The sequence below is a fragment of the Ascaphus truei genome, chromosome 1, assembly GCF_040206685.1.
Source record: "Ascaphus truei isolate aAscTru1 chromosome 1, aAscTru1.hap1, whole genome shotgun sequence".
Lineage (NCBI taxonomy): Eukaryota > Metazoa > Chordata > Amphibia > Anura > Ascaphidae > Ascaphus > Ascaphus truei.
The window spans coordinates 178,515,640-178,524,875 of record NC_134483.1 but is presented as its reverse complement, the minus strand read 5'-3'; positions in this window follow the sequence as shown (position 1 = coordinate 178,524,875).

Below are 9,236 nucleotides of genomic sequence, written 5' to 3'. Positions count from 1 at the left end.
ATGGTCTAAGAGTACAGAACAAATTGTAACCCCTTCAGTGCCTAAGGGCATTGCACAACAATATGTAGTGAGCATTCCCAGCACTACAGGAGTTAAGAAACTTGGTCCTTTGTTTGAAGGCCCAGTAAGTCACAGTTAATCAGTAGCTTTAGTGTGACAGCCACCACAGTTAGTCAATGAGAATAAAAGAACTGTCTTCAAAAGGATTGTTTCACTTTAGATAATAGAGCATTGTTCAGTGGGCAAGGCTGATTTCAGTGATATTTATTTGAAGAAAGGGAAAAGTACAACATGAATTCACATACTCAACTTCAGGTCATAGGGCCACCACCTTTAACCCAAGGTCCAAACACAATAAATAATTCAGTTTCATCCCACCATCACAGAATGAAAGGCTTGTTTAAATTAATGATACATCAAACATTCTTTGCAAATAAACAACAATAATCATACAAATGTCACATACAAGCTTTTTTTTACCGATAGGAATGTAAGGATGAAGATGAGTGCTAAAGCAAAATGACATAAAAGTTAACATAAAAATCTAAAATATATACATATCAAATTGAAAAAAAAAATCCATTGGTAAACAAACTACTAATAGATCAATAGCCCTATCACTAAATTGAGGGAGCAAATTGGTGTTCGGTAATAATATTAATAATTTGATTAATAAAATTAATCAAAATCCAAGAGAACCAACACAATATACCAATTGATTAAAGTAGTGTGAAACTTTTGCCACAGTTTCTGAATCATGTGAAATTAGACCAATTTTTTTTGTGAGATGTTATGCAAACTTTTGATCACTTTACAAAGCAACATTTGTCTACTTAATCCAGAACATGAAAAATGGATTTTAAGGGAGAGAGAAGAGCTCTTTTTAGTACAGGGTCCATTTACTTAGATACATCCATCTGAAATACCTGAGTAATAGGCTAATTTAAATATGCAGATAAGCTTACTTCCCAGGTATCTCACGTGTGTCCACAGGTACATCTCTCTGGTAAAAATGCAACATTTAAGACTACAAGATGTAGTTGCCCATGGGGGAAAGGTTAGGCAGTGCACTGAGTCTGGAAAAATTATGACGGAGACTGGATCGCACAACTGCAGAAAAAAAACAATTTATTTGATCTTCAGCAACATAGTAACAGCAAACAAAGAACAGTAGAGGAACTTCTGACATGTTTGGCGCATCCGTGCGCTTTGACAAGAAGTCAATATACGTATGACATATACTCCATATACTGTATATGAAACCTTAAATTATGGATTATTTCTTTGTACACTGTTGAGCACTGGCATTGAATCCTGTTAGTTCTGTTTTTTCACCAACATTTAAGACTAATTTCGCGAAATGATTAGCCCTGTGAGAGTTGCAAAAATTTGAAAAGAAACATTGTGAAACAGTTTGCGCACACAGTCGGGACACTTTTACAAATTTCTAGAATAGATAAATTAGCTAATGAAGTGCAAGGGAATTTCCAAAAAAGATTTATTTAAAAAAAAGCATAACATACTCATTGACTCCAAAAGGAGCTGAAGGAGTGGCTTAGTGGTAAGAGCACTGTCTGTGAGGTGGGTGGCTAGGAAGGCCTGCACAAAAACAACACATCTTCAATCCAAATGTCACATTCCATTCCCACCATGATAATTAATGTGTCTGCTACAGCTCTAGAGATTAAGTTATGGTAAACAGACAGATGTAAATAAATTATTTAACATTTTACATATTGTTTTGCTTTTCCTTTTGATTTTTTGTTCAGTTAATAAGTTATTGACGTAAATAGGTCCCCTATTGGGTCCCATTAGGTCTATGGTTAAGGGAGTTGCCTAAAAATTGCGGTTTATTACACTTCCGTTGTATCGTAGTTTGCTTCACTACAATTCAAATCAATGTTAAACAATAAATACGAACATACATATTTGTGTGTACCTGGGGTTGCCACGTTACCTAAAAGTGAAATATAGAATCCTAGCATTATTGATGACGTTCACTGAATCTGGATGGAGATGACAAAAGTCTTGGCAATTAGCTAGTGCACTATACTGCAATTACTACCGGACAACTGTTGCTAGCAAGTACACGCACTGGACTTGTCCTAGACGTGAAGGTTGATTAAACCGGGATCGACATTTCGGTCCGCACATTGACTTTAATCAAGATCTGATGAGTGGATAAAAAGGTTGATCCCGTTTTAATAAACCTTCACATCTGTGTTAAATTTGTAGTATCTATCCCCCTTCCACCCCCCCTTTTCTATTTCTGTATCCCTTTCCCTATGTTTTTCTAAAAATGTAAATAAAAAATAAGTTACAAAAAAATAAAAATAAACCTTCACATTGAGCACAACTCCTGTGAGCGCCTGTGTTTCTTAGTCTACAGTTGTCTCAGTGCACCCAAAGGACTATCTTCAGCTGTTGACTCAACATAAGTGTCCTTCGCCTCCATCGGATCACCTGCATACTTCTATATGTCCCCTATTTCTCAATCTTCCCTGTAAAAATTTATAGTCAACACAAATTGGCAACTAAACCCAAAATAATATGAAAAAAGCCAGCTGAGTCCTAATTCATGAGACATAACCTACAAATTTGTGTCATTATGGAGAGTTGGAAACCTTATGTGTACCATTCTTCTGACCATTTTCAACGACGACTGAAGCTTCCTCATTTGATTATTTGATTGACTTAATGGTGCAGTCCCTACTATAATGATAAAGAAACGGTGGCAGGTGCATGTTTAACCCTTGTGCTGCGTACGGGCCTGCAATGCACCGTTGACCCCTCTGGTAGCTAAAGGGTTAAGGGATAACGCTTTGTTAGTTTGGGACATTTTAAATCAGGTAATTGTAGAAAAAAAATTTCAATACTTTTTCTGTGTTAATTGCTCAATTTGGTAGCCCGAAACGTGGGAAGTTTTCAATTGCTTTGCTACACCCATTAGTATGATGTCACTGTCTGTTGATAATACCTTGTCCTCCCTTTTCCCTTCTACTATGGGGTTCTCTGGCAGGGAGTGCATAATTATGATGACATCAGCAGCAGCATTTCAGGTCCCTTGCAAAAAATAAACAACATATTTAATTTCCAAAGTAGCCATAATCAGTGACATGATACCACTTGTTAATGGAAGCCATTTGCTTGGGAGAGTTATTCACTAAATGTTTTGTGTCTGATTGTCCCTTGCTCACTAGAGTTCAGGAAATGTTTAGATTGTTCAAGTTACAGCATTTTCAGTGTTTGACTTTTGATTTTTAAGCTTTCCTGAACCAGGGCAAAATAAGGTTCCCCAGATATCTATAGGTATTTTTTAATGACGGTTTTGGCACCAAAAGGTTACAAACATGGCTGTCGGACTACAAACATGACCGTGCCCCAGCTGCCATTTTGTGTCCACCGGCCAAATATTATCCACGGTGCCAGAGCAGGGCAACCAAGGGATCCTGTCATGTTCCTAGGCAATGGAGGATCTCTCAGGGATCCCCACTTCAGTTAAGATAAATAGGTACAATACAAGCCAGAATGTAATTCGTTCCCCCAAAACTTTGTACTTCTCCAGTAACGCCACCAAAAAACAGAAGAAAAAACTTCCGGAACTCTGAGGAACGTATTAATCTGTTTATTAGTCAAATAGGTTAAAAGGACACTATAAAAATTGATTACTAAAAAAAGTCCCCATATTCCCCAGTCTTCACAATAATATAAAATAATGGTAATATATATATATATTATTTTTGCAAGATACTTTTATAGGAAATGCTATAAATTATACATGACAGAAAGGTGCTAGCTTCTAAAAAATATTATTTTATATATATGTGTCTGTGTTTGTATGTATTCCCCGGTGCAATGATATTATTTTTTGTGAACTCTGAATACATTTTAAAGGATTCTGCAGCTCATAAAAAGTTGAAAGCCTCTATGTTCAGCTATCTGCGATAATTTTAGCACAATGTTACTCTCTAGTAACCTCCACTGTGGTGCCATTAATTACCTAATAGACTGTAGAATATGTTTTTTTTCTCTCCACTGTTATCTTATTTTCTACCTCCTATAAAAAAAAACTGTCTCTTCAGATCACCTTCAGAAAGCAGCAGAAGCATCATGTAGCAACAGGTGGTCTTTATTATACAGTTCACTGACATTGTCAAGCATCTTTTCAAAGGTGACACTGCACCTACAAGGTTATCAGGACGGAGCCAAGAAGTCTAAAACAACTGTGAACAACAAAGTCAATGGACTACATCTCTGACACCTTTTCTCATCTTTGACATGGTTAAAAGTTGCCAAAGCAAACACATCATTGACCCAGTAGTTGTTCTAAACATTTCTCCATACCTCTTTTTTTTAATGGCTAGCCCCTTGAAATTAACAAAATGTTATTAGCTAAAAACGTAACTTTTTGTCTTAAAAGAACTTAATCCCATAAAGTGCTTTTCTGCCAACGAGACTCAAAGTGCTTTACAATGACAATATAAGGCTGTGCATATAATGATACAGTCACAGGCTCCACCCCAATAAACTTACAATCTATGGGGTAGATCTTCAGAAGGTTGCTAATTTTTTAATGTTCTATTATTTCAATTGAACATATCCATAACGCATATCCCTAAAGGTGCTTAGCACTATGATGTCCTGGCAATTTACTTAAAAATAATGGATCCTTACATTTAACGGACTTTAGCCTTACTCACATGCAAATCATACTGTAATGAGCAGTTTACCTAACAACGGAGATCCTCAGACCTAATTTTAGTGCATGATAATAATACAATATTTAAAAAGCTGCCATTACTCACATTCAGGCCCTGATTATCATTGAGTTATTTCTGGGATTAGCCGAAAATCAATGTAATGAGTATAGGACGTAACCCTTTCATTACATAAAGTTATGTGTCATACAAAGATATATATTATGGATCATATAAATGTCTGAAACACATCATAAACTCTATTATGCTTTTTAGTGATTAAAGTGATATGTTTGTGTGAACTAATATGGTATGTCAAGTAATAATTACTGTGTAATGTATGGGTGTACAAGAATGTATATCCATACATATCTTAATAATTTAAATTCATATTTCATTTGTATTCATGTACAATTAAAATAAATGAAGTATGTCCTGCCTTCATTTATTTTAATTGTACATTAATAAAAAATAATTTGGATAGACATTATTGTACACCCATACTATACAGTCATCATTACATTATACACCATATCATTTTAACTGAAAAAGTTCCTTTGTAAAAATGAAACATTTCTCAATATTATAACAAGATTTGCATTAGCTTTTGGAAATGCACGTGAAAATATCTCATTTTGTAACATGGTAGCATTTCAGCTAAATACTTAAATGTATTGTAACCCTTTAAGTGACGAAGCCATCCCTCCAGCCCATAGCAATCACGTTACTGCTCCTCGCAGCAATCATGTGATCACGACATAAGTAATGAGTCATCATCTTTTATTCCACTTTCGGCCTCATTGCTTTCAGCGCTGCACAGAAATGCCAGACGCCATGACACAGTGTTTCTGCCATGGGGTATCACGGGGGTTAATCTGCATCTTTGGAATGATTTAAACACCCTTAGAGGAACGATAAAAAAATGGTGTTTCCTTTCTTGTCACGTCAGCTCAATTCTGGCATATCAGCCACTTACATGTATCTGTTTGACTGATAATGGCTTCGTAATTGCAATGGAAAAAGAAGACGAGAGTAAGTGTAACTCCGGTGGTCTTCAAAATACCAAAAACATGTTTAATAAACAGGGATCAACATTTCTGTTCACACAGGAACCTTTAACAAAGGAACCGAAACATGGTCCCTGTTTATTAAACATACTTTTGCATTTTGAAGACCACCGGAGTTACGCTTACTATCTTCTTCTTGTTGTCAGTATCGGTGGGTTTTGTATTTATACTGGGCTCTTGGTGCTTTGCACCTGTGGCATTTTCCTGCAGGTACCGCAAGTGCACCTTCTCTGCACTTTATGATAACAATGGACAAAACAAATATACAACCTTTCGTTTTGAGGACTCAAAAACAGTTTTACCACCAAAAGACACCGGGCAAAAACTGTAAAAACTTTCAACATTTTTGAATACAAAAGAAAAGAAAAAAATACTATAAAATACTTCCTCTTCTATGAATTCTTTTAAGGTGTCAGTTAGCTACTTTTCATCTATTTGCAATGTCCTTAGTTCACATTTGTCTTAGGTGGGGCTGCCCATTTAATATATATATATATATATATATATATATATATATATATATATATATACAGTATATATATATATATATATATATATATATATATATATATATATATATATACACACACATATACATATAGTGTGCCGGAGGCCTCCTGCATTCAATGAAGAAGATAAACATGGAAAAAAACAGAGAGCTTGTGAGTCTGGGTGTGCGTGTATAAATGTGTGTCTGGGTGTGTGTGTGGTCTATGCATTAATTTCTTTGCACTTCAGCTCTTTGGGATCACTGCTATAACCCCTGTAGGCAAAGCCAGATTAGGAACAAGGGACCGCCTTTTTTTTCCCAGGCTCAGAAGGGAAAACAATTTATCAAGTACCGCAAGTATTTTACATTTTTTTGGCCAACTTTACAAAATGTTCCTGATTATGGAGAGTTTCCAGAAGTCCTACTTAGCAACTCATTGCAAACATTTCTTTGCATTAGTTAATGATCCGGCTACACTGGTAAACAAACAATACCAACATATCTAATCAATGCAGAAAAACTAACAGAATGCTCATTACACATCTGTATGTCATTTTCTGGTTAGATTGAAATGAAAACATATGCAGATTCTTTTGATCTAAGCCCCAACAAAGAATTTGTTGATAAAAAGGCACACTGGCCAGCCAATATGTCATTTCCATGAAACTTGATCGTTAATTTTCAAAATTTCCCAATTTAATTTGGTTGGTTTCCTGCAATCTCTAGTTATGCTGTATGGTGAGAAACCACAAAAGATGTTTTTGGTCTGATTTTATTTGAGGTTTTACTGCTAAACAATCTGCTACTGATTGTTTTTAGCATTGATTTAACATTTTTCTTTTCCTATTTAGAATCGTACCAAATGATTGAGCTGGATTGACAGAACTTTATTTTAATCATCTGGATGTTGAAACTTCTTCCAGAACATGACAGACATTCCATGTTAAAAAAAAAAGTAATGATCAAATCAATCCGATTCCATTAAAGAAAAAGAATGAGTGCATGTGAGTTGCCCAAAACATATTTGTTTCTTTTTATTTCACTAGATTTTTTTTTACTAGCCAAAATATTTCAGGATGTCGATTTTTTTTTTACTAGCCAAAATATTTCAGGATGTCGATTTTTTTTCAATTTCATTTCTACGATAGATTGTACTAGTGACTAGGCCAATAAAAGTCACAGGGTTCTGAATGTTGGCGTGTTTCAATTATCAAAGCACTGTTAATTAAAACTGTCTTGTTCTACCAGGTTTGTTTTATGGGTTGTCATTGAAATTTCGGAAAACTCAACCAAGCATGCATATGCCCTTGGCAAACTTCTCATTTTATTCTCTAGTTGAAGGCAAGGCTGTACTTTATTTATTATTTATAAAAAATGTTTTACCAGGAAGTAATACATCGAGAGTTACCTCTCGTTATCAAATATGTGCTGGGTCTCCCTGGCTTTTGATTCTGATTGGTTTCCACCGTAAGAAAAATGTTTAGGGAATAATGCAAGGCTATGTGGTGAGCATTGGAATGCCCTCACCCTTCTGCCTCCATCTCGAAAATAAAACCTTCGCTGCTGTGAAGGCTTCTCTAAACAATGATAAGTGTACAGCACTACAAAAACTCTTCGTTTATTACTTGTGAAATGTTTACAGAAATCTCTTCTGTGCATTCAAGTTTTCGACATTGCTTTCCTACAGAGAACTACTCAAAGGGTTTCCCCTTGCTGTCCATTTACCTAAGAATTAGACAGATGTATGTAGCCTAATTTTGGATTTGCCTGACAGCTTTGAAATCTATGGGGGAGAAGAAGGAACAATGGCATTCCTATTACCTATTATTATCCAATTACAATTGAGTAACCAAAGACATTGGGAGATGAAGCCTTCATTAAAGAGGGTTTGGCTGGCTTTAACTAAATAAGATCACAGAGCACATGCCAGATGAGGCGTAAGTAGAAGTCTGACACACATTCATTGACATGTACCAGAATTAAACTGTTTTGAGGAAAACCCAGAAAGGGTGATTCATCAATTGTACAAAAAAAAAAAGAAAAGAAAAATATATTACATCTAAAATGTACTGTTATCAGAAGTTTCATTGTGGTATAATATTATGCTGTAATTGAATGCCTAGGAGATCTGCAATTTTTGAGATCATAGTTCTGCCATGCATTTTATTAACGTTTTGTGGAAGCAAACTTTTAAAAAAGTTACATTTCATAACCTTTTAAGCAAATTTTCGATTTGGCTTAGTTACATTTTTTCATAATCAATGGATATATATATATATACACACACATATACACACACACACACCCCCCTTGAGAAAGGTCCTATTCCAGGACCGAAACGTCGGATTGGGTGACTTATCTTTTTTATTCAGATGCCCAATACAGTTTTTCATGATTACTGAACCGAGTGCATTCTTTCTTTACCGGACGAGAGAATGGTAATATTGTTTTTCTATATTTTTTATATATATATATATATATATATATATATATATATATATAAATATATATATATATATATATATATATATATATATATATATATATATATATATACACACACATATACACACACACACACACACAGGGCTCGACAAATGCAGTCACCCGCATGCTAAGGGCAACTACATTTGGCCCGCTGGCGTGTCTCTTACCGGCGGTGGATACAGCTTTCTCCCGGCATTCTTCAGCAAGTTTTGTCTTCCCCTCCAGCTCCCATCAAAATGGCTGTGCGTTGTCAAATGACGCCGCGTTGCCATGATGACGGGATGCTATGTGGCGTCTAACTGCCACCCTGCAGCATGACCCGGTAGGAGAGGAGCGCGTGCGCTGGTGTGGAAGTGGGAGCAGGTGCACAGACCACTCGCACACCCCAAGCGCTGTGACCGGATAGGCAAGCCACTCAACATGGATCGCATATGCAGCCCGGAGTGGGGAGGTATGGCGGAGTGACTGACTGACCAGGACAGCACAGTGTTTAGT